This window comes from Zingiber officinale, chromosome 8A (genome assembly GCF_018446385.1).
Source record: "Zingiber officinale cultivar Zhangliang chromosome 8A, Zo_v1.1, whole genome shotgun sequence".
NCBI classification, from domain to species: Eukaryota; Viridiplantae; Streptophyta; class Magnoliopsida; order Zingiberales; family Zingiberaceae; genus Zingiber; species Zingiber officinale.
The window spans coordinates 32,228,094-32,255,994 of NC_056000.1; the positions used below are offsets into that span (position 1 = coordinate 32,228,094).

The following is a 27,901-nucleotide window of genomic DNA, read 5'->3' on the forward strand; positions in this document are numbered from 1 at the left end:
GTGAGTGAAGCCAGGCAGAAGGAAGTCCTAGTGAGTGAAGCTAGGCAGATGGAAATCCTGGTGAGTGAAGCCAGGTGAAAGTCCTAGTGAGTGAAGCTAGGCAGGTGGAAAACCCTAGTGAGTGAAGCTAGGTGAAAGTCCTGGTGAGTGAAGCCAGGCAAGGAAAAATCCAGATGGATCAAGGATGATCGGACATCTGGTGCTGGGAAGTCCAAGTAGGTCAAAGGATTGACTGGATACTTGGCATGAAAGAAAAGTCCAAGTAGGTCAAAGGGATTGACCGGATACTTGGCACAGAGAAAAGTCCAAGTGGGTCAAAGGGATTGACCGGACACTTGGTAAGGGAGTCCTAGCAGGTCAAGGGAGTGACTAGATGCTAGGCATGACATACCAACAGGTCAAGGTTGACCGGATGTTGGTTTGGGATGTTTGGGACTTGGTTTTGGACAAAAATCAAGTGCTGGATCGATCCGTGGATCGATCCAGGCTCTGGATCGATCAGTGGATCGATCCAGACCTGTCCCAGCGAACAGAGAGCTTCTGGATCGATCCGTGGATCGATCCAGAGGTCCCAATCGATCAGTGGATCGATTGGGACGCGGCTGCTTCGCGCGATAAGCGCTGGATCGATCCGTGGATCGATCCAGGCGTGTTTCCAGAGCACAGAGGCGCTCTGGATCGATCCGTGGATCGATCCAAAGCCTCCCCGATCGATTGGGAACATTCGAATCGATCGGGATCCGACCGTTGGCGTCGTTTATAGCTGTTGGCGTGCGATTCCTTCAGAAATCCTTCTCCGATTTACTCTAGACTACTCGCCAGCTCCTCCACAGCGCTCTCAAAGATCAGATCGCCAGTTCTTGAAGGATCTTGGAAGCGTTCCAAGTCAAGAGGCGGATCAAAGGCAAGAAGAGAAGCTAGGGTTAGGGTTTTCTGTACTCATTGTAAGCTTTGCGCTTGTATTTTGTTTCCCTTTCCTTTCTTCTTGTACTGAGAGTCTTGTAGGGCTTCTCCGCCCTCGGTAGTTACCGAAAAGGAGTGTTTTCATAGTGGAGGGTGCGTGCGTGGTGTGGATCCTTGGACTAGTCACCTCTTGTGAGGTGGATACCAAGTAAACCAACCGTGTTAGCGTTGTTGTATTTGTTTCTGTATTTTCCGCTGCATATTCTTGAAGAAACAAGCAACGCCGAGCAACGCCGAGCAAGAGCGAAGCGCGACGAGCTATTCACCCCCCCTCTAGCTACTTTTGGTCCTAACAGATAACACCACTAAACATGTTTCAACTAATAAATTAAATACACCTATATTGTTCTTAGTTCTAAGAAGACAGTCTACCTTAATGTCCAAGTCCTATTTCCAATCATTACAATTGGGATTACTAAGTCTTTTCTATAGTATGACTACTAGGGAATTGACAAACATTTTAAATCCTAAGAATCACAAAAATATTTGGTCAAGATCAACTCCTTAAAAATCCCCATGAATTTTGTATGCCACGATAGTGTGAACGTATACAAAATCGAAGAGGAGATTTTATTCATTAATTTTATTATTTCGTCAACTTTACTTTATGACGAATAAAATTAATAGATGATCAGTCTTTGATCAAATATTTGGTCAAAACTTTTTGAATTTAAAATAACATTGATTCCTCAAACAATATTATTTAAATTCACCAACACCTCAAACACCGTGAATTTTGCATGCCACGTTAGTGTGGACGTATACAAATTCAACCTTTGTAAAAGGAGGGTTTTAACCCATTAATTTTATTATCTTGTCAACCTAAATTTTTGACAAATAAAATTAATAGTTGGTATCTTTTGGTCACATAAATAATAGCAGTGACTCCGATGGGGAGGATACTATTAGATGTGTCTAAGTGTATACCATTACTTGACACCAAGTCCATTAATAAGATTATGCCCCTTCCGTTGGGGAAGATCACACGCTCTTAATTAACTTCCTATAGTCATCCATAAATGGAAGTCTGTTCTAGTGATCCACAAACAAGCTCATCCGTTATGGAGGAAGGCACTCAGAGCCAACGCGTAAGCTTGTTTGCATCACTTACAAACCAGTAATGGAGACCATGGGATTTACTTAAAAATCCCTCTCCCACTTAGTTATTTATAAATGAGGAATTTTAATTATGCTAGCCTATTAAATATGTAAACTAACATGCACACACAGCACAATATAAAAGCAATAAATAGAAAATCTAATTTTCAACTATTATGACTTTTATCTCTTGTTGTCCTCCGTGTGTTGTCATCCCAAGCTGCTGCCATATTTGGCCACCGTCACCGGGTTTTGCTGTCGCATCCATCTTGCTCCTTGTTCCGTTGTGCCTCTGGTCCTTAAAAGGTTCCACGCCTTACAAGATTTGATCCGCGACACAAATAGAATTTTACATTTTTCGATCCTATATTCCTCGAAGGAATGTACATGTAAACTAGATCGAACATAAAATAAAAATTTACATCCATCGATCCTATATTCCATAAAAGGAATGTACATGTAACTAGATCAAAAATAAAATCCTAATAAAACTAAATACAACTCCTGCTGTATTTTACAATACAATCATGCACACACATATAAATGCCCTTGACATGTCCAAGGGTCCAATCACACACATAATAACTAAAAGCCATAATAGTTGGATCCTGCATCCACAAAGTTAGCACATCCTACTATTAACCTGCCTAAATTATGTATGACATGTGCATAATTAAACTAATACCAAATACACAGAGGCAAAACCCTAGCTCTGATACCAATTGTTGGTTGCTACTCGGAAAACCTAGAGGTTCCACTGTACAAAAATTTTGTACAAAGATCTGAACCTTTTCCTAGCTACCATGTGTTCTTTTAAATTAAATTTTGGATCGCCTGCGGAACTTAACACATTTGATCCAAAACTTAATCTATTCGTTCTTTTAGGTTTTGACTTGGGTCTCCTGCGGAACTTAACACGTTCGACCCAAATCACCTTAAGTTATTAATTCCATTAAATATTAATTTCCATAATTGGTTCCCAGTACTGACGTGGAGAGGCACATGACCTTCTTGGATATGGGAGCAACCACCACCGACTAGACAAAACCTTTTATGGAAATCTAATATTTAATTTCCTAAAATAACTTTAGGTTAACCGAAAAGAACAATCAAATCACAAGGGAAAGAAAAACAAAAGAACACTATATCGAAAACAAATTCGAAACTCTAGAATCGTATGCCTCTTGTATTTAGTATTATTTCCAAAAATAACTAGTATGATGCGGAAACAAAAATTACTAGTTATACCTTTTAGAAAGACCTCTTGATCTTCTACCGTATTCCTCTTCTAACCTCGGACGTTGTGTGGGCAACGATCTTCTGAGATGAGAACCACCAAGCACCTTCTTCTTCCTTACAAGTTTCGGCCATCAAAACTTCTCCTAGGATGAAGAGGTTCGGCCACACCACCATGCTCCAAGGGATGCTAGAAAAGAGGCTTCTTTTCTCTCCTTCTCCTTCTTAGATCCGGCCACCAAAGCTATCTCCACCATGAGAAGGTTTCGGCCACACAAAGGAGAGGAGAGGAAAGAAAGGGCCGGCCACACCCAAGGAGAAAAGAGAGGAAAAATAGAATAGAGTCGTTAGCCTTGAAGCCTCCTCTACCCCCTCTTTTATAATCCTTGGTCTTGGCAAATTTAATAAAAACTTCCCTAATTCTTTTGCCATTGAAAAGGAAAATTTATTTAATTAAAATAATTTTCTCTTTTCAAATTATAATGGCCGGCCACTCTTCTCCCCAAAACAAGGAGAGTTTTAATTAAAACAAAAATTAAAACTTCCTAATTTGTTTCTAGAAATTTATAAAAATTTCTCCAAAAATTTTAATCCCTTCATGATTGGTTAATAAAAAGAAAATTTTATAAATTAAAATCTTTCTTTTAAACATGTGGATAATTTCCAAAAAGGAAAGTTATCTCTAAAAATTAAAATCTCCTTTCAATCTACAAATAAGGAAAGATATTAAATCTTTTCTTAATCTTTTGTAGAAACTAATAAAAGAGAATTTTTAATTTTTAAACTTTCTTTTAAATCACGAATATAATTAAAAGGAAAGTTTTTATCAAAATTAAAATCAACCTTTTAATCTACAAATACGGAAAGAGATTTTAACTCTTCTCTTAATCTTTTGTCGAATCTTATAAAAGGAATGATTTAAATTTTTAAACTCTCTTTTAAATTATATTATCCACATAAGAAAAATTTTAAAATTAAAATTCCTTTTTATTTTAATAGGGACGGCCACATGAATTCACCCATGAACATACCCATGGCCGGCCCTAGCTTGGTCTTAGCCAGCTCCTATAGGATGGGTAAGAAGGTGGGTATAGGTGGGTATAGTACTCTATAATTAAGAGGCTACGATAGGGACCGAGAGGAGGAATTAGTTTTGGTCTCCGATAAAATTAAGCATCCGCCCCGAACACACAACTTAATTTTATCAATAATAATTCATTCCACTAGAGAACTATTATTGAACTACCGCACCAATCCCAAATTACATTTTGGGCTCCTTCTTATCATGAGTGTGTTAGTCTCCCTGTGTTTAAGATAACAAATGTCCACTAATTAAGTAAGTTACTGACAACTCGCTTAATTAATATCTAGCTCCAAGAGTAGTACCACTCAACTTCATCGTCATGTCGGACTAAGTCCACCTGTAGGGTTTAACATGACAATTCTTATGAGCTCCTCTTGGGGACATTCTCAACCTAGATCACTAGGACACAGTTTCCTTCTATAATCAACAACACACACTATAAGTGATATCATTTCCCAACTTATCAGGCTTATTGATTTATCGAACTAAATCTCACCCATTGATAAATTAAAGAAATAAATATCAAATATATGTACTTGTTATTATATTAGGATTAAGAGCACACGCTTTCATAATAACTGAGGTCTTTGTTTCTTTATAAAGTCAGTATAAAAGAAACGACCTCAAATGGTCGTACTCAATACACTCTAAGTGTACTAGTGTAATTATACAGTCAAGATAAACTGATACCTAATTACACTACGGCATTCTAATGGTTTGTTCCTTTCCATTTTGGTCGTGAGCTACTATTTATAATTTATAAGGTACTGATAACATCATCTTCTGCATGTGGCACCACATACTATGTTATCTACAGTATAAATTAATTGAACAACTACATTTATCACAAATGTAGACATTTGACCAATGTGATTCTTATTTCTAGATAAATGTTTTATACCAAAAGCTAGGCTTTTAGTATACATTCTAACAAAAAAATCGTTGTCTATGTTGATTAGAAAATGCATCGCGAATAGATAAAACATTATAATTCTTTTGCACACAAACTGGTACAACATATATACATTCACAAAAACCGTTTTCAACATATATACATTCAGTTGTCTTTTATACATCTTGTCTCAATCAAAAACTGGTGCAACATATATGTACATTCACTTAAATTTATAAACTTCTACAATTACTACAAGCTATCCAAACACGAGCACAAGTAGTTTATCAGACCATAACCACAAAAGATAAGACCATAAAATTAAGTTTATCATACCACAACAATCTTCACGTACTGGTCCGTTTTCTGCATACAGAATTTCATAGACTTAGCTTGCAAACCCAGCTTTCTCCCTTTTCTGAAAATAAAATATAGTTAAAGTCATAGAAAAAAGTAGAAACATGCATGTATAAACTGATAATCATTGCAAACTGATAATTTAAACGGATAAATCTAATAAACCACTATAAACTAAATTGATAATTGAAACAAACAAGCTCCAAAAGTAGAAAACTTATCAACATGTATAAATAATTATAAACTTCTTGCAGCTTTGCATCTTTTGTACAGTAGAAACCAAATTGTGAAGTACGTACATAAATCTGGACCTTCTGAAATGTTTAAGTAAAAGAATGGCCAAATAAGCACGAGAAACGTTGCCGCTTCACATTTTCATGAGTAGTCAAGCAAGTGAGCATGAAAAAAGTTGATGAATATATAAACTTGACATTATATCTTAAACCATGTATTATGTGAAAGCAGCTAGATCGAATAGCTAACAGCAGCAACAGAAAGAAGGAATCATAGAGGAAGTCATGTACCTTATGTCTCAACATTACAGCAGCAACACTCTAGTAAGATCTCAAAGCTTGAGGATGTGCAGTTTGCATAAAAACCACAAAGCAGTATACTGAGCAACTACCTTTTTCATCAGTATCTAAGTCGCATGCACCCTTTCTGAACATTACTTCAAGTTTATGTATGCATTCATCTTGATTTGATATGCGTGAATTTTGTTCGATGATGTGTGCATTTTGTTCTGAGATTAATATCTTTGCCTCCATCAACTCCTTTTGCTGAATGATAAACTGCTCATCAACAAGATGTTTCTTCACTATGCTGCCAACATTAAAATAGAATATTGGAGCGACATGACCTCCAACACCCCTCGCATGCCCAAAATGCTCCTCAGATGAAAGTGCTCCTCATGGCCTCCAGAATGCTCCATCAACATTAAATTTTGATGCAGAAGCAGATGCAGAGTTTGATGCTATTCTGGGTGTGAAATGATTCTGTAATAAAAAGCAAATTGTATCCAAACTATTGCTGAAAATAAGTAGATGCAGATTCATGTTTAAAGATCTGAATTTTGTTGTACAACAATTGATTTTTTTCTGCAATGATGTAGTGTACATAAATGTAACAATAAATTATTCTTACGATAATAAAGGACAGAGGCATAATAAAAACCATAAAGGCATAATAGATTTAGTAGGAAAGACGCATAATGAACTTGCTTACAATCTTTTCTATTGCCATTTTCAAATCATCGCCTTCAAATTGCCCCTTCTTATTCATCCGTCCTTTCTTCCAAATAATCGCTCGATTAATCTCTTCATCATCACATAATTCATCTCCCTACAATCAAAATGTATAATATAAATAACTTTATAAATCACATTAATAGATTTAGTAGGAATAAAATATAGGCAGATTCTAGATCATATTTACTGAATTAAGTAGAAATACTTACTATTTCATCAGCAAAACGTGCATAACCTTTACGGGCAAGCCGGTGTGGGTATACATTCTGCTTTCTTCTCTTCTTTTACTCATCACTTACTTTCTAGTTAATTGAACATTCCTCATATATACCAGCTTTAAAACTAAAACAGTGGCTTGTGATCAACTCAATTGAAAATAGCAAATTAAAATTCTTACCTTGAAGTCGTCAGACATGCGACTGATTACAAATGCCCTCCAATCATATCGTGTAATACCATAACTACTTGGTGGTTCTTTCAACTCCTCTGGTTTAGCAAGCTTGCTAAAAATAAACTTATGAACAATAGTCAAAAGACTATTTAATGTATTGCAGGCATTGAGCCATGTATTGTATTGTTGATATCATCCTATATCTAACTACATAAACAAGAATGTCAAGTATTCTTCTATAACCATGAATTGATCTTAACATACATTTGTAATGTATCTCTTGTATCGCTTGATATGGCATGAGATTTAAATCCACCATTTATAGAGCATCAAATGAAAGATGTAGTTGACCTTCTGCGGCAATCAACAAAAGAAGATTTCTCTAACCTAACCAATATTTTTAATTCCCATCTTTATAGAAAACAAAAGAATGAGTAATTCAATGGCGAAGTCATTTTGATATATATTTTCATCTTAAATAAGACATGTTTCTATATATCAATGTTTTGAACTCTTTAGGCAGACTACATGATTTATTTATTAATCAGTTTTTGAAAAAAAAAATCTGATCGTCGATATATGTATCATTATATACCTGCATGCCATATATATATGCTATACAGTGACTTCTCTTTAATTATTTACATATGCTATTTAAAACTTTGCCAAACTGACTAACATTATCAGAAATTTGAGACAATACAATTTCAGTAACCACTTTACAAGTCAGTTACCATGTTATAACAAAAATACTTTTTTAATCCAACTAAATTCACTTCAATCGTTCTACATATATACTATTATCTATGAGGTCTGTATTTAATAAATATGGCCAATTAAGTCTATCTTATTGGATATAAATATCTTTTCTTTTAGTTAATAATAGTCTTTTATAGCCTCCTCTATCAATATGGCACACTGTAGATTATTGATTCATTCAAGTCATTAAATAGGTACACTTATATAGGTTGGTTAAGGTATTTAAGAATGAAAAATCTACAATTATATATCAAAATTTCAATCCTAAATTTCAACAAAATACATACATATACACACACAAACATATATTATTTTATAAAATTAACTAAGAAAAGAAAACTGAAAAAAAAATAGGGTAACAATTAGGTGTAACTTCAATAAAGATAAAATAAAGATAAAATAGTGTGGACATGTTCGAGGATGATATAGACTTGCATTGAGTTTAATGGAGAGCCATTCATTCATTCAAGTCATTGTACTGTTGAATTTCTATGACAAATTAACCTTATTGTCATTAATTTTATCCTTTATTAGGCTACACTTATCACTTATAGCACTCTCAACATTGGGCTACACATAGTTGTTCCCAAATGGTAATGATGTTACTTTATCTAGTCAACCCACAGGTCCACCAATGTTATAATCCAATAACTATCCACCAGACACTCTCCATATCAACCTTCTGTTGGTGCGGGTAGCACTAACGGTCTAACCTATGTTTTAATGAATGACAAATAGATTAAGTTAGTTTTGTTGTTGTCTGACACTTTGATCGAGTGTGCACAAGAAGTCCAGCTAGGTTGACGGGCTGACCAGATAGCTGGCGAGAAGTCCAAGCGGGTCGACGGGCTGACCGGACGCTTGGCAAGAAGTCCAGCTAGGTCGACGGGCTGACCAGATAGCTGGCGAGAAGTCCAGACGGGTCGAAGGGCTGACCGGACGTCTGGCAGGTAAGTAAGGTAAGTCACTGGAGGGGAGTGATTGCGAGAACGCGTTCCCGGGAAGGGAACATTAGGCGTCGATCCGGCTTAGATCCATTTCGGATATCTAAGTCGAGATCGTGACTAGATTCCGGTCTCGGAAAGACGGAATCTAAGTAATACTTTTTCTGTTAATTCATTGTGCTAACAATCTATGTTGCAAGGTATATTTTGCCTCGGACTAATCTTGTTTTGCAGGAGAAGGAATCTCTGGAAAAAGGTGGTCCGGGCGCCCGGAGGCAAGTTTTATCCTCTGCGTCGCCTCACCACGTGGAGCATCCTGACTGGACTTGCCACGTCGCACCAGGGCGCCCGGAGCAGCATATAAAAGAAGCCCAAGGGGTGGAGCTTCAAAAACACATCTCTCAGAATTCCTAGATTGCTTTGCTGCTCTGTGCTCCAGCGACGCCAACAAAGCTCCGACAATGCACCCTTGCTCTTTAAGTTTTCTTTTCTGTTGGTACAGCTTTGTGTTTTGTTTCATTAGCATTTCTTGTACTCTTTTTGTAATCACATTCGAATTGCTAGTGATTGCCCAACGAAAGTGGTCAAGGACCACGGGCCTTCGAGTAGGAGTCGTCACAGGCTCCGAACGAAGTAAAATCAATTGTGTTCATTTACTTTTCCGCTGCGTACTTTTACACTCGAGTTTTCGAATCGATATTCACCCCCCCTCTATCGAACGATCACGGTCCTACACCTTCTAGGCAGGATTTGTTAACTATCCACTAGATCAAATCTATACAGAAAGTTTGACACAGGTTGCATAGGTTGGATAAGGCATTTAAGAATGAAAATCTACAATTATATACCAAAGTAGTAACATTCATTCATGACTCCAAACCTAACTTTCAACAAAATACAGGCACATATACATACTCCAGTAAAGATAAAATGTGATTAAAATGGTATAGATATGTTCAAGAATAATATATGCTTGCATGGAGTAATGGAGAGCCAATATCCAAATAGTTGAACCTAAAACTTGATGATATTTCCTAAGAAAAGAAAAAAGGTACAGCAACATAGTGTATCTACAAATTCCATTTTTGGTCATGCTCTAGTAAACCAAATTAACATAGTCGATACTTCATACCCCCATTATGTTATTGGCTGAAACCAGGGTCAAAAGCCACAACGTGATTATACTAAACAAAAAGGCTATGTTTTCCTTTTACAAATGCAATATTGCTAAGCAATAAATGGAGAGCACTTACATCTACTGATTCTCTAGGCCCAATATGATGTGAACATACACTTTCAACCTCGGCAAGAATGCACATAAACTGACCTTAGAAAGAATAACAATAGTCAAAAGACTAACCTGCTGGTTCATGTCATGTAGGATTGTACTTATTTATTGTCAACCCAAGTCTCATCACCTCATTCAAATTAGTTTATTTTTGCCTGTAAATATCAGAGACACCGATAAGTTCAGTTTGTTTTTCGCCTGTTTTCCTTGGAGTGAAGAGTGCCCGCTGACCGCACAACTCATACCTTGCTGTAAGCTTTGTGACTGAATTAGCTAGCAGAATGATATCAAGCACTGAACCAAATCTCCGTCTGTTAAAAGACATGGTTTTGTTGAGGCTAAAAAGATAACTAATGGCATGTTTGAGTATGAGCAGTATTGCAGAATACAAAGCTCAAGCATTTGAGAATCATACTATCAATATCAAAACTATGAACTCCACTTAAGTAGTTGAAGCTTAACGATGATTCTTAAATGCCATTCTCTAAAGAAAGAAGCTGATTTACCTAAGGTAGTCACCATCCAAGCCGGCAACAATAACTGTTTTCTGATCACGATCAGCAGCATTGCAGCAAAAATCGTAAAGATCCACAAAGAATTGGGCTTCATCAATCCCTATCACATCAAGCTGCCAGTGCATTTAAACATATGAGCCTTCTATGTGAAATAGAGCAAAATGCAAAACAATTTATTGGAAAGTTTAATTAGTTCACCAATCTATCATTCCTTCAAGAAAAAGAAATTTATCACCTTACAAAAGGCCACCTAGTACTAATTTTAAGTATTACCGACAACAAATTCATGTGTTTGATCATTGGATAACATAAATATACCCCTAATAAGCAATCTTATTTCTTATATACTAAATAAATATAATTGGTTGGAATGAGAAACAATATGAAGGGCACACAAATTAGACAACAAGATTATAGAGAATAATACTTGTTAATCCGAAATGAATCAACATACAAGTGTCAATCATGAAGTTATCACATTCATATTACTAAACAGAAGCTCCTCTTAGATGGGTATTGTTTGTGTGAAGCGTACAACACATCTAAGCATCATTTGAATGAGGTGATACTTAAAGGAGGAAGAATCAGAAAATAAACTAATGAACAAATTAGTTTGAGTAGTGGTAGGAAAGGAAAGCTTATCCCATTAACGATCGAAATGCTCTGCTCCGTTGCCACTTCCATGGCCGCCGCCTCCAATTCCAAGTCCACCTCCAATTGGCTCCAACGCCTCCACAGTTCTCATGGCCTCTCCGTCCCTATCCATCACCACCTCAATCACTTCCTCTCCTCTGATCCCAGCCCCGATCCTACCACCCTGCCCGACCCTAGCCTTAACCTTCCTCTTACAGTCCTCTGCTCGGAGGCCCCCGATCTCCCTTCGCTTGTCACCGCACTCGATGAGAAGCAGAAGATCTTCGATATCGTCGGCGGCAGTCTCGCGGAGCTCTTCGTCATGGAAGGGCCGACGGGGATCAAGGCCAAGAAGAGCGCCTGGAAGCAGCCCAACCCTAGGGCTTGTATTCCATCCGTCTCCGACAGCATCGACGGGTGCCGCGAACCCCCCACGGCCTCCCCTCCCTCCAGTGCGGACAATAGCGTGGCCGAGGCCAAGAAGAGCCGAACCAAAATGTGTCGAAAGAGGGGCACGGCTAGGGGTTCGACGGACTCGGACTTGTCGGCGTGCTCGAGGACCAATGTGACTGTCATTGATACCAGCCACCCTGGTTGGAAGTCGGAGAAGGTCATCTTTAGGAACGGAAATATAAGGAAGGTGCGGGATAAGAAAGTTTGGAATTTGAACAGGAAGAAGAGAAGGTTGGGCGTCGTAGGGCAAAAACGTGTGAGGAGTGGAGAAGATTGTGTGTGGAGATCGGGAAGAGGAGATTGTGTGAGGAGAGGGAACGTGAAGAGATGTGTGATGAAGAGAGGAGAAAGACACAGTTATACCTAGGGTTCCCGAAGACTAAGGGGAGGGAAAACACGCGCCAAAGAATTTTTCGGAGAGGGAAAGCATTAAACCTCTAAAAATACGCTTAAAAACAATGGTTTTAGAAAACCGTTGTAAATTGCGTTGTTGATTAGAAAACAATTCGCTCAACGATAACATTTTTTACAAACTGTTGTCTTTTGTTTTTTTTTAAAGCTCAAAGACAACGGTTTTGTTAAAAACCGTTGTCTTTTATCAAATTAACAACAGTTTCTTCAAAAACCGTTGTCTTTATAGTGTTGTCTTTTAACATATTTGTTGTAGTGTTGTTAGGAAAGGTTTGACACTTGTACAAAAATTTTTATACAGTGGAACCAGTACGATCTTCCTAGGACCAACCAACACATGAAAGACATTACGCATGTGAAAAATTCGATTAGATAAATGAACATATGTGTTTCCAAGATTAACAATTTGCAAACTTGAATCATCGCCTACTTGAACCATATCTGAGTCATAATATGACATTACGTCTGTAAGGATATTATAATATGATGTGACATGATAAGTTACTCCAGTGTCAATATACCAATCAGTAGATGAAAACTCTGGGGTTTTACCACAAGTAGGTATAGACGAGAGGACTTTAGAATATACTTATGAAATAGACGGTTGTCTTGAGGTTGTAGGACCACCAATGAAATTTGAGTCAAATTGACTAGGACATTGAATACCAAAATATCCATTTTTGAGATTTTACCCAATACCAATCAAGTCTTTTAAGGCATATATTTCTAGTATGACCAACGATGTGACAAATCTGACATCGGTCTGAATTTTGTTTTTGGTCTCCTTGATGGTGTTGAGTATTTGACATCTAAAGTAAAAGAACTTGTCCTGTAGATGATGTTGGCTTCTGCATATTACGAAGGAGATGCTCCTGTGGCTAGTAGTGGCAGAAAAGAGGCAGCAGCAGCGAATCCCCTTTTTGGTTAGTGTCGATAGTAGAGAAGGAGAGACAATTAGCAGTGGCAACAGACCGGCTTCTTCAGAAAGGGCAGCAGCAACAGGTTGCTCAAGTTGGATTCTTCAGAAAGGGGTGGCTTCTTCAAAAAAACTAGCGACAGTCTTCTTCAGAGATTCTAATGGTTGTGCGGCGAAGAAGAAAAAGAGTAAAAGCTCTGAGTTGAGGTGAGAAACCAGTGCTGGGAGATGAGGCGACACTAGAGGCAGTGGGAGCGATGGAGAATGGGATGCAATCTAATTGGTGTTGGGTATCGACTCTTTGGCTTGGAGGCGTGCCCATCTTGGCCGGAACAGTAGCTCGACGATAGAAGAAGATGCACCCGTAGTAAGTGTTAGAGTGTATACTTATAGCCTAGCTTTTTTAAACATTTATTTTGAAATAAAGAATCACATTGGTCAAATGTCTACATTTATGCTAAGTGTAGTTGTTTAATTAATTTATATTGTAGATAACATGGTGTGTGGTGTCACACACAGAAGATAATATCATCAGTTCTTTATAAATTATAAACAGTTGCTCATGACTAAGATGGATAGGAACAAATCATAGGAATAATCGTAGTGTAATTTAATATTATTTTATCTTGACTATAAAATTACACTAGTACACTCAGAGTGTATTGAGCTGAACCATTTAAGGTAAGTTCTTTTTATACTGACTGAATAAAAGAACAAGATCTTTGTTATTGTGGAAGTGTGTGCTCTTAATCCTGATATAATAACAAGCACATATATCTAGTATTTATTTCTTTGACTTATCAATGGGTGAGATTTAGTTTGATAAATCAAGAGGTTCGATAAGTTGGGAAATGATATTATTTATAGTGTGTGTTGATTATAGAAGAAAACTTTATCCTAGTAATTTAGGTTGATAATATCCCTAAGAGGAGCTTATAAGGATTGTCATGTAAACCCTGCAGGTGGACTTAGTCCGACATGACGATAAGGTTGAGTGGTACTACTCTTGGACTAAGATATTAATTAAAGTAAGTTATCAGTAACTCATTTAATTAGTGGACATTCAACATCTTAAACACAGGGAGATTAACACACTCATGATAAGAAGGAGCCCAAAAAGTAATTTGGGATTGGTGCGGTAGTTCAATAATAATTCTTTAGTGGTATGAATTATTATTGATGAAATTAAATTGGGTGTTTGGGGCGAACATGGGAAGCTTAATTTCATCGAGAGACCAAAACTAATTCCTTCTCTCAGTCTCTATCGTAACATCTTATTTATAAAGTATTATACCCACCTTAAGGCGGCCGACCAAGCCTAACTTGAAGCCCAAGCTAGGGTCGGCCAAACCAAGGTGAGTTGGTTTGCTTAGATGGTCGGCCCTAGCTTGAACCCAAGCTAAGGTGGTGGCTGGCCACAATAAAAAATAAAAGGATTTTATTTTTAAAATCTTTTCTTATGTGGAAGCATGTTTTAAAAGAGAGTTTAAAATTTAAATCTTTCCTTTTATAGTTTTCTACAAAGAATTAAGAGAAAGGTTGGATATCTTTCCTTATTTGTAGTTAAAAGGAAGATTTTAATTTTTGATAAAACTTTCCTTTTTTTAACCATGCTCATGATTTAAAAGAGAGTTTTAAAAATTATAAATCTTTCCTTTTATAGTTTCTACAAAAGATTAAGAGAAAGATTTAATATCTTTCCTTATTTGTAAATTGAAAGAAAGATTTTAATTTTGGAGAAAACTTTCCTTTTTGTAATCATCCACATGTTTTAATAGAGAGATTTTAATTTATAAAAGTTTCCTTTTATAACCAACCATGAAAGAAATTTTTAAAGAAAAATTTTATTTTAAAAATTTCTAGAAACAAATTAGGAAGTTTTAATTTTGTATTTCAAACTTTCCTTGTTTGGAGCTCAAGGTGGTGGCCGACCATTGAAGTTTAAAAAGGAAATTGTTGTTTAGATTTTCCTTTTGTTGGCAAGGAAAATAAGGAAAATTTTAGAATAAGGAAGTTTTTATTAAAACTTTCCATATATGCCAAGACCAAAGAATATAAAAGAGAGGGTAGAGGTGCCTCACCTCATAACCTAACATCTATTATTCCCTCTCTTCTCTTCCTTGGTGGTGTGGCCGACCCCTAGTCTTCCTTTTCTCTTCTTCTTTAGTAGCTGGTGGCACCCTCTCTTGGAGCTCTTGTGGTGGCCTGATTTTGCTTGGAGAAAAAGGAGAGAAAGGAGGCTTTGTTCTAGCATCCCTTAGAGCTTGAAGGTTGGTGGCCGAAACTTGCAAGGAGGAAGGTGGTGGTGGTTCTTGTCTTGGTAGATCGTCACCCACACGACGTCCAAGATAAGAAGAGGAATACGATAGAAGATCAAGAGGTTGTTGTTTACAAAGAAAGGTATAACTAGTAATTCTATTTCGCATCATACTAGTTTTCTTTGTATAGATTTTGAAATACCAAATACAAGAGGCATATGATTCTAGGTTTCGAATTTGTGATTCGAGTTTGTGTTTTTTTGAATTTTTGATTCGATTGTTCTTTTTGGTTAAACCTAGGGTTACTATAAGGAAATTAAATATTAAATTTCATTGAAAGGCTTTGTCTAGGAAGTGGTGGATGCTCCCATACCCAAGGCCTAGTGCCACGCCATGTTTAACCTGGAAGCCGATATCTGAAATTAATATTTAATTGAATTTGTAACATGGGTGGATTTGGATCAATAATGTTAAGTATCGTTTGCGATCCATGTAACGCCCGAAAATTCTCAAAACTATTTTTAGAAATATTCTATGATTTTTCGGGAATTTTAGAAGATTTTTATGAAATTTTTAGAGTAGCGGAAGTAGCAAAAAAAAAAATAAATAGAAAACGAAAATAGCTTAAGCGGGAATTGAACCTGAGACCTATGGGTCCTATGACTTATGGTGAACCATGGTAACCAAGTGAACCCAGCAGGGCCGTGCTGAAAGGAAAAGGGAAACAATTAAATTTATATTAGAGTTGGGCGGAATTACCCACTTAATATAAATAGGGAATTAATAGGTGAAGAGTTATTTTAACGTAACTTTTCCTCTCCCTCAAACCCTCACCGCCGCCCACTTCCCCTCCTCCTTCTCTCGGCGCCAACCACAAGCACACCTAGGGATTTCATTCCTAGGGCCATAGGAGGACTTTCCAGCGACATCTTGGATACGTGGACGCTCCCCTCCGCAAGAGGAACACTTGGACGCGAGAAGATCGTCGAAAGGATCGTCTCCTCCGGAAATCTAGCGATTAGAATCGTAAGAAAATCCGAATAGGAGGTAAGAAACCCCTCACCTGCAGTATAAGTAGCTCTCGTGTGAATTTCATGTATTAGTTTAGTAAGATGTAGACTACCGACACAAAGGATGCAAATTAACGCATACCAAGTGTTCGATTAAAGGTTTAGCACAGAAAAATGCAACTTAGGCATTTTAGTAACTTAGATAAATGCAATAGAAGCATTTTATAGCTTATTTAGTCTTGCTCCAGCTTTTACAGGACTAGATGTCCAATGGGTGGGCTCCCACAGTCGCCTCTAGGTTTAGATCACCTAGTTCTAGGTTTAGACAACCTAGTAAAAGCAAGACAAGAATTTATTAGCTTATGTTCAGTATTTTACTTTTCAGTGGCACTGTACTGGATTAGATATCCATTGGGTTGGGCTCCCATAGTCGTCCCTAGGTTCAGATAACCTAGTAGCCCTACTAAATTCGAGACTTGCAAACACGGGTCTAGTTAGGGATGCGCGCATAGCACATACAGTTGCCGGGCCCATTAGCAGCATGAGTATATATTTTCATCTACTATATGTATAGTTTTTAAACTCTCACGAATCAGTTGTGTATACAGTTTAAATTCAGTATTAGCTTAGTTTAGTTTAGCTCAGTTCATGCTTCAGTTCAGCTCACTCTTATAATTGTGTATGATAGCTTTATGTTCAGTTCATGTTACACATGTTTTGGATGATAGCATGCCATGACTAGTTTTTGATTGCTATGTATTGTATGATAGCATGCCATGTTTTAGTTCAATCAGTACATGTTTTAAATAGCATGTTTTAAAAACATATTGCATCGTATGCATGTTTTAGTGAGGTAGATGGTTTCTTACTAAGCGAAAGCTTACAGATACTTCTTCCTTATACTGCAGATAAAGGTAAAGGAAAGATGGACTAGCGGAGGCTGGAGGGCAATGCGATGAAGATGTGTGTGGGCAGGAACTTGGGATAGAGATCTTAGGGAACTTTAGCAAGTTGGGGTTAAACATTAGAACTTTTCAGTGTTTTAGCATTTTGCACTTTAATATGTTAATTGCTATGAATTAGTTAACCATGCACTCTATTATGCTTAGAACACTATTTTTATGATGTTAGAATGTTAGTTATTATTGTTAGGATGTTCTTAGTCATTTTTGGAATCATTATATGAGATTTGGCACGAGACAGTGCTGAAATCAGATCATTGGCACGAAATCAGAAACTCGAATCGATCAGCCGATCGATTCGAGAGTGTCCAATCGATCGATTGATCGACTGGGCAACTCGTCTCGTGAACAGTAGGCGTCTGGATCGATCAGCCGATCGATCCAGCCAATTCCGTCGCGAACAGAAGGCTCTGGATCGATCACTGGATCGATTGACCAGTCTGGATCGATCATCCGATCGATCCAGAATATTGCCTGAGCACAGTAGCGTGCTGGATCGATCACTGGATCGATCCGACATTCCAATCGATCAATGGATCGATCGGGAGGTCTGATATCAGCGGGAAAATGTTTAAGTTCAGTTCCTTGACCATGGGGAAGGTAAAACATGACATGAATAGTTAGTTTACACCCCTTAGCATGTATAAAACCAAGAAATGTTAGTAGTTTAGCAAAATTTAAATTAGTACAGCTTCCGTAATTAGATTTAATTATGGTCATGGATTGGTTAGCACAGATTAATGTAACGATCGGCCTCACAGCCTAGTTAGTAGGAGGTGGGCCGTTACAGAGTGGTATCGAGCCGTTCTCATACTTCCTACACACACATCAGCATTGAACCTGCAGCTTCCAAGTAAGAACACTTCTCACTTTATTTATGTTTCTTGTTTTCATGTTAGAAATAAATGAAGCATGTTTACTTATGATAGTACCCAACATGATAACCATAGATATGCGATTATGATTGTATTAGTTATGTATGTCCTCTATGTCTCTAGAAATGGCACGAGGACGCCCAGCTAGAAGGGCACCAGCTACTGAGCCCCAGCATGAGGCTGGCAGTTCAGTGCCTCCTTCATACCTTACAGCATTAGTGGCTCAGTTACAGCAGCAGCTAGCTGAACAGCAACAGGAAATAACCACCTTAAAGGCTAATCAGCAGAATACTCCCACAGTCACCCCGGAACCAAACTTAACAACGCCAGTAGTTTTAGAGGTTCCATCAGTCCAACCTACAGCACTGGTAGCCCCAGCAGCAGAAGCAAGAAGAGAAGCCTATCTGATCCAGTGGTAGAGAGTCAAGCCCGAGAATTTCTCAGGCACCAGCGAACCATGGGATGCTCAAGCCTGGTTCAAAACACTAGAGAGTACAATGGAGCTTCTGGACTGGCCAGAACATAAGAAGGTGAAGTGTGCCTCCTTCTGTCTGACAGGAGATGCACGCATGTGGTGGGAGAGAATCAGAGCAAAGCGCCCAGTGAACCAGATGACATGGGCTGACTTCGAGAAAGAATTCTTCGAGGAGTTCTTTCACACGCGGGTCACAAACCGCCACTACGACGAGTTCACTGAGTTTCGTCAGGGCAACCTATCAGTGGAAGAAGCCGTGAAGAAATTCAATAGACTGGCTCATCTATGCCCCGAACTAGTCAGCACAGAAAAAGGAAGTGTTCGGTTGATGCTCAAGATGCTGAGGCCGGAAATAGCGATGAACGTGGCTGGCGGCGTGCATAGGCCGCAAACTACTGAAGAACTAGTCAGCAGTGCTCTGACCACTGAGCACTACCAGAATAATATCAAGCAGCAGAAGCAAGTCCTCTCAGAATTTAAAGGTCAAGGAGGCTCAGGTACTCAGAAACAGCAGGGTCACAGCTCCCATAGCTCTAACTGGAAAGGGAACTCCAGCAACAAGCGCAAACCAGGGAGTTACCCGAAAGGAGGACCAACTAGCAAACAGCCCAGTTATCCAAAGTGTGCTACTTATGGGAAGTTCCACCCTGGAGTTTGTCGTAAGGGCACACGAGGATGCTTTGAATGCGGACAGGAAGGGCATATGACCAAGCAGTGTCCGAACAAGACCAGCTTTCCTCCACCACAGCCGATCCAGTACGAAGCCAAGCCAGCACAGTTGCATCAGATGCAGGCCGCCTTAGATGGTCCACACATCAGCCAGGGCAGACTAGAAGCCCCTCCAGCTATGACGAATGCACGGATCTACTCACTGACCAGAGAGGACGTAGCAAATGCCTCGAAAGTTGTTACAGGTCAGATTAGTATTTTACAGCAAAGTACAACTGTCTTATTCGATACTGGGGCAACCCATTCATATATATCCAGGGCATTTGCTGAGAAGTTAGCAATACCTCCAAAGGTACTCAGTAGTCAGTTTTTGACGACGTTACCTTCAGGAGAAATTATGGCATCCACGCACTGGCTCAGAGCAGTGCCAGTCGTTATAGCAGACAGAGAACTCTTTTGTGATCTGATAGTGCTAAATATGACTGACTACGATATTATCTTTGGGATGGACTTCCTGATCAGATACGGTGCTTCCATAGAGTGTTGTAAGCAGAAAGTCGTATTCCAACCTGAAGCAGAAGCACAGTTCGAGTTCATCAGAGAACCCAAGAGAAAGGCCAAGAAGTTTCTCTCAGCTATGAAGGCACAGAGATTAATGGATTCAGGATGTACGGGATTTTTAGCACAAGTAGTCAATACCAGTCAGGACAAGGACCAATAGCTAGTAGAGGTCCGAGTCGTATGTGACTACCCAGCAGTCTTCCCTGAAGAGTTACCAGGCTTAGCACCAGACAGGGAGATTGAATTCGAGATAGAGCTCATTCCCGGTACCAATCCTATTTCCAAAGCACCATACCGCATGGCTCCAGTAGAACTAAAGGAACTTCATGAGCAACTACAGGAGCTGCTTGACAAAGGCTTCATACGCCCTAGTCACTCACCATGGGGAGCGCCTGTATTGTTCGTGAAGAAGAAGGACAGGAGCATGCGCCTGTGTATAGATTACCGGGCACTGAATCAAGTTACGATCAAGAATAGGTATCCTCTTCCCAGAATAGATGACCTGTTCGATCAGCTAAAGGGAGCAGCAGTCTTCTCTAAAATAGACCTCAGATCAGGTTATCATCAGGTGAAAGTCAAGGAAGGGGATATACCCAAGACAGCATTCAGGACTAGATACGGACATTACGAGTTCGTAGTCATGCCCTTCGGCGTGACAAATGCTCCAGCTACTTTCATGGACCTCATGAACAGGGTATTCAGAGAATACTTAGATAAGTTCGTTATCGTGTTCATCGATGACATTCTTATCTATTCAGGAACTCAGAAAGAACACACAGAGCACCTGAGAACAGTATTGCAGACCCTTCAGCAGAATCAGCTGTACGCCAAGTTCACAAAATGTGAATTTTGGTTAAATCAGGTGTCCTTCCTGGGCCACATCATCTCAAAAGATGGTATCATGGTAGACCCTAGTAAGATAGAAGCTGTGAGTAACTGGAAAAGACCCAAGAATGCCAGCGAGATCAGGAGCTTTCTGGGATTAGCAGGTTATTACAGAAAATTCGTAGAGGACTTCTCCAGGATAGCCTCCCCACTGACAGCTCTCACCAGGAAGAACAGAAAGTATCAGTGGACAGAGGGCTGTGAGAATAGTTTCAGCGAGCTGAAGAGGAGATTGACCAGCGCACCTGTTGTTGGATCGAGACGCGCTAGAGGGGGGGGGGGTGAATAGCGCTCGTGGCTAAAATCGTTCAATTATCGGAATCGTAAAATCTATTGGAGAAGTAACGCAGCGGAAAGTAAACAACCACACAGAAAGACAAGAGAATTTACTTCGTTCGGAGCCTGTGACGACTCCTACTCGAAGGCCCGCGATCCTTGATCGCTTTCCGTGGGCAACAACTATAAGTTCAACAAGAGTACAAGTATTACAGTTAAGTATAATGAAAAAGTACAGTTATACTGACGACAATATCGTAATCTGAAGATTTCGGAGCTCCGGGTCGTCGGTGTCTCGTAGCAGCACTTCGGGATCGTCTCGTGAGCAGCTTGTAGCAGAAAGATTGCTTGGAAGTTGTTGTTAGGAGCTGCTGGTCGAAACCCCTTATAAAGGGTGTTCAAGGCGCCTTCTACTGTTCACCAAGGCGCCTTGAACAGCCGAGTCAGCCGGGGAGATGAGGAGCGAACTGGTCGAATCTTATCACAGACTCAAGGCGCCTTCCACTGTTCACCAGGCGCCTTCATCTGTTCAAGGTGCCTTCCACTGTTCATCAAGGCGCCTTGAACAGCTTCTCGCAGCCAGCTCCAGCCTTGCATCCGAGGCGCCTCCAAGCTCCATGGAGGCGCCTTGGACACTGTTCATCCGAGGCTTTAAGTTGCTCCTTTGCACCTGCAAGATACGTTAGTCCCAAACACTACCCTGCAGCACAAAGTTAGCACATAATACAACATATATTATAAATGAAGTATTAACAGTCTCCGGACTGTCCGAGTCTGACTTCAGGTTTCCAACCGGAAACCCTAGGTCGACCCGACGCCTACTGTTCCCTCTACGGGGAACACGTCCTCACCTACTCCACTCAGAAGATTTACCTGTTGCCAGTACGATCCTCCAGATCGACTGGACTTTTGCTCGGCACTCGACGCTTCCGGACTTTCTGCTGGACATCCGCTTCCCGGCTAGTCCAGACTTTCACATGGTTCGCGACACCAGGACTTTTCACCTAGGGTTACCACCCCCTAGGACTTTTGCCTGAAGCCATCGACCTGCCAAGACTTCCCGCATAGGGTTACCACCCCCTATGACCTAGGGTTACCACCCCCTAGGGTTTTTACCTGCCTAACCGCAGCTAGGACTTTTGCCTAAGTATCACTTAGGACTTTCCTGCAAGCTCCATGAACTTTGTTAGATAACACCACCACTTAACTTTGAGCCCTTTGCCATAATCAAAACTCAGGTTCGATCATCTGGTGCTCACTGCACCAACACCTGTTCTGACTTTACCAGAGAACACAGACAGCTTTGATATATATAGTGATGTCTCTAAGTTGGGACTAGGAGCAGTGCTGATGCAAGACAGCAAGGTAATCGCCTACGCCTCCAGACAACTCAAGGATTATGAGAGGAATTATCCTACTCATGACCTTGAGCTTGCAGCAGTAGTGTTCGCCCTCAAGATTTGGAGACATTACTTGTATGGAGCTCAGTGCAGAGTGTATACAGATCATCAGAGTCTGAAATACTTCTTCACTCAGAAGGATCTGAATATGCGACAGCGCAGATGGCTAGAGCTGGTCAAAGACTACGATATAGACATCCTCTACCACCCAGGAAAAGAAAATAGGGTAGCAGATGCACTTAGCAGAAAGTCCAGTGCTGCCCTATTATCTCTAGCAGCCATGTCACCACCCCTACAGAAAGAGATCACAGATTTCGGTCTCGAACTCATAGTCGGGCAGCTCTCTACTATGACATTAGAGTCTACCTTGCTTGGTGACATCCAGACAGCTCAGGAGCAGGATCCTGAAATTCAGGGAATCAAGCAAGCTTTAGCAGAATCAGAAAGTGGAGAGTTCAGAATATCAGATAGCGGGGTACTATATTTCGACGACAGGTTATGTGTTCCAGATCAGGAGGAACTACAGAAGAAAATCCTAGACGAGGCTCACAAGACTCCCTATGCGATGCATCCTGGCTCCACCAAAATGTACCAGGACTTGAAGAAACATTTTTGGTGGCCTGGGATGAAGAGAGACATCGCTCGATATGTCAGCACCTGCCTAACCTGTCAGAGGGTTAAGGCAGAACACCAGCGACCAGGAGGAGTCTTGCAGCCTATTCAGATTCCATAATGGAAGTGGGAAGACATTTCTATGGACTTCATAGTGGGATTACCCAGAACCACGAATGGTTTTGATACCATCTGGGTAATAGTCGACAGGTTGACTAAATCAGCCCACTTCTTAGCTATCAGGATATCCTACTCCATGGAACAGCTAGCTCAGTTGTATCTTAAGGAGATCGTTAGATTACATGGAGTCCCACGAACCATTATTTCAGATAGAGACAGTAGATTCACGTCACACTTCTGGGAGTGTGTACAGTCAGCTTTGGGCACGAAGTTAAAGTTCAGCACAGCTTTCCACGGAGCGGGTAAATCAGGTACTCGAAGATATGCTCCGAGCATGTGCCCTAGATTTCAAAGGAAGTTGGTGCAAATATCTGAGTCTAGCAGAATTTGCATACAACAACAGCTATCAGGCCACTATCGGTATGGCACCTTACGAGGCTCTCTATGGGCGGAGGTGTAGATCTCCAATCTGCTGGTATGAGAGTGGTGAACAGAAAGAACTAGAACTTCAGACAGATCTAGTGGCAGATACCACAGCAGCTATACAGCAGATCCGCCAGAGGATAGAGACAGCTCAGAGCCGCCAGAAAAGCTATGCTGATACACGGCGCAGACCTTTAGAGTTTTCAGTTGGGGATTCAGTGTTCCTCAGAGTAGCTCCCATGAAGGGAGTAATGCATTTTGGGAAGAAGGGCAAGCTAAGTCCCAGATATGTGGGACCATACCTCATCAGCAGAAGAGTGGGCAAGGTAGCATATGAGCTAGAGCTACCCTAGGAAATGTCAGCTGTCCACAACGTATTTTATGTCTCTATGCTGAAGAAGCATACTCCAGATGCCACCCAGGTGATTGAGCCCCAGTCGGTACGGATCCGTGAAGACCTCAGCTATGACAGTCGGCCTATTCAGATAATAGACCGAGCAGTTAAGAAATTACGGAACAAGGAAGTACCATTAGTCAAAGTTATTTGGCACAGTCACACAACAGAAGAGGCAACTTGGGAGACGGAAGCTAGCATGAGACAGAAGTACCCAGAGTTATTCTAAGTTTGAGGATGAACTTTTTATAAGGTATGGGGGATTGTAACGCCCGAAAATTCTCAAAACTATTTTTAGAAATATTCTATGATTTTTCGAGAATTTTAGAAGATTTTTATGGAATTTTTAGAGTAGCGGAAGTAGCAAAAACAATAATAAATAGAAAACGAAAATAGCTTAAGCGGGAATTGAACCCGAGACCTATGGGTCCTATGACTTATGGTGAACCATGGTAACCAAGTGAACCCAGCAGGGCCGTGCTAAAAGGAAAAGGAAAAAATTAAATTTATATTAGAGTTGGGCGGAATTACCCACTTAATATAAATAGGGAATTAATAGGTGAAGAGTTATTTTAACGTAACTTTTCCTCTCCCTCAAACCCTCACCGCCGCCCACTTCCCCTCCTCCTTCTCTCGGCGCCAACCACAAGCACACCTAGGGATTTCGTTCCTAGGGCCATAGGAGGACTTTCCAGCGACATCTTGGATACGTGGATGCTCCCCTCCGCGAGAGGAATGCTTGGACGCGAGAAGATCGTCGAAAGGATCGTCTCCTCCGGAAATCTAGCGATTAGAATCGTAAGAAAATCCGAATAGGAGGTAAGAAACTCCTCACCTGCAGTATAAGTAGCTCTCGTGTGAATTTCATGTATTAGTTTAGTAAGATGTAGACTACCGACACAAAGGATACAAATTATACCAAGTGTTCGATTAAAGGTTTAGCACAGAAAAATGCAACTTAGGCATTTTAGTAACTTAGATAAATGCAATAGAAGCATTTTATAGCTTATTTAGTCTTGCTCCAGCTTTTACAGGACTAGATGTCCAATGGGTGGGCTCCCACAGTCGCCTCTAGGTTTAGATCACCTAGTTCTAGGTTTAGACAACCTAGTAAAAGCAAGACAAGAATTTATTAGCTTATGTTCAGTATTTTAATTTTCAGTGGCACTGTACTGGATTAGATATCCATTGGGTTGGGCTCCCACAGTCATCCCTAGGTTCAGATAACCTAGTAGCCCTACTAAATTCGGGACTTGCAAACCCGGGTCTAGTTAGGGATGCGCGCATAGCACATACAGTTGCCGGGCCCATTAGCAGCATGAGTATATATTTTCATCTACTATATGTATAGTTTTTAAACTCTCACGAATCAGTTGTGTATACAGTTTAAATTCAGTATTAGCTTAGTTTAGTTTAGCTCAGTTCATGTTTCAGTTCAGCTCACTCTTATAATTGTGTATGATAGCTTTATGTTCAGTTCATGTTACACATGTTTTGGATGATAGCATGCCATGACTAGTTTTTGATTGCTATGTATTGTATGATAGCATGCCATGTTTTAGTTCAATCAGTACATGTTTTAAATAGCATGTTTTAAAAACATATTGCATCGTATGTATGTTTTAGTGAGGTAGATGGTTTCTTACTAAGCGAAAGCTTACAGATACTTCTTCCTTATACTGCAGATAAAGGTAAAGGAAAGATGGACTAGTGGAGGCTGGAGGGCAATGCGATGAAGATGTGTGTAAGCAGGAACTTGGGATAGAGATCTTAGGGAACTTTAGCAAGTTGGGGTTAAACATTAGAACTTTTCAGTGTTTTAGCATTTTGCACTTTAATATGTTAATTGCTATGAATTAGTTAACCATGCACTCTATTATGCTTAGAATACTATTTTTATGATGTTAGAATGTTAGTTATTATTGTTAGGATGTTCTTAGTCATTTTTGGAATCATTATATGAGATTTGGCACGAGACAGTGCTGAAATCAGATCATTGGCACGAAATCAGAAACTCGAATCGATCAGCCGATCGATTCGAGAGTGTCCAATCGATCGATTGATCGACTGGGCAACTCGTCTCGCGAACAGTAGGCATCTGGATCGATCAGCCGATCGATCCAGCCAATTCCGTCACGAACAGAAGGCTCTGGGATCGATCACTGGATCGATTGACCAGTCTGGATCGATCAGCCGATCGATCCAGAATATTGCCCGAGCACAGTAGCGTGCTGGATCGATCACTAGATCGATCCGACATTCCAATCGATCAATGGATCGATCGGGAGGTCTGATATCAGCGGGAAAATGTTTAAGTTCATTTCCTTGACCATGGGGAACGTAAAACATGACATGAATAGTTAGTTTACACCCCTTAGCATGTATAGAACCAAGAAATGTTAGTAGTTTAGCAAAATTTCAATTAGTACAGCTTCCACAATTAGATTTAATGATGGTCATGGATTGGTTAGCACAGATTAATGTAACGATCGGCCTCACAGCCTAGTTAGTAGGAGGTGGGTCGTTACAATCCAAGTCTAAACCTCTAAGAACAGATAAGTTAAATTTGGAATCAATAATGTTAAGTTCCGTTTGTGATTCCTAATTTAATTTCTAAAGAACACAATAGGTTGTTAGGAATGGTTCAGGACTTGTACAAAATTTTTGTACAGAGGAACCGATACAATATTCCGAGTATTAACCAACAGTAAGTTGGCGTCGACAACAAAGAAAGGAGAAAATCACTTCTCGGCTGATACTGGAAAATCCCTTAGCGATGGCAGTGGCAGTGGAGGGGAGGATGTTGCTTGCGTGTGAAAGGGCAGTGAGTTGAGGGGTGAATCTAGCTTCGGGAAAAATTAGAAGAGAGAGGAAAGTTTAATAAGAACAGTGAGAAGGGAAAGTGGAGAGAGAGAAACCAGATTAATAAAAAAAACGAAGGGAAAGTGGAGATAGAAAAAGAAAAAAATCATATTAATAAACAGAAACTCTGTTTTGAGAAAGGGAAAAGGATAATAATAAGAGGAAATAAGAGATGGTGGTGGTGGCGCAATGAAAAGAAGAATAAAAGCTCTGATACCATGTTAGAGAGAAAGAGTAGGAAGAGAGAAAGAAATAATATGAGAGCAATAATAAATCTTATTGTTCATTGATAGTTGTTATAAGGACAGTACAATATATAATGCTTAAGAAGTATTTGGTCAATTGACCAATTAATAAATAACAAAATTATTCTGAGAATTATTCTAATAATTATAATAAAATTATTAGAATAATCCTAATACTAATTTGATTTGATTTGGTGATTTGATCTAATCAATTTTGATGATTCTCTTTATCTCTTTTATCATGTTCTTATGGCAAATGATGTTGTTGCCCAAGGACTTGACATAAAATCGATCAAGTCAATTGTTAATTACGATATTGCTAGAGATATGGACATGAATGCCCATCGTATTGGTCTAATATGCCGTGCTAGGGATAAAGATGAGACTACATACCCTCTTATAACACAAAGAAGCACGCATCTATCCACAATTAGGAATTGCCGAGTTGATATTAGAGGATCTTCTTCAAGGGCTGCCACTTGATATCATCCTAAACTCAAAGATGAATTCTTTTCAACTCAGAACGACTGGTACAGGAGGATCTGAAGATTTTTTTTTCTTTTTTTTTTTAATTAAAATTTCTTTTTATGTTACGATTATTTTCATCTTTTGCATTTTAGAATTTTGAGTCTACTTAAACAATTTTTTAGTTGATATAAGAGTTAGTTTTTGATGAATAATATTTTT

At 39.6% G+C, this 27,901-nt stretch overlaps 1 pseudogene; it reads left to right on the forward strand.

Moving 5' to 3' along the window:
• Nucleotides 1–27,697, forward strand: part of LOC122010674 — a 48,647-nt pseudogene extending 20,950 nt beyond the window's left edge.
• The last annotated feature ends 204 nt before the right edge of the window (nt 27,698–27,901 follow it).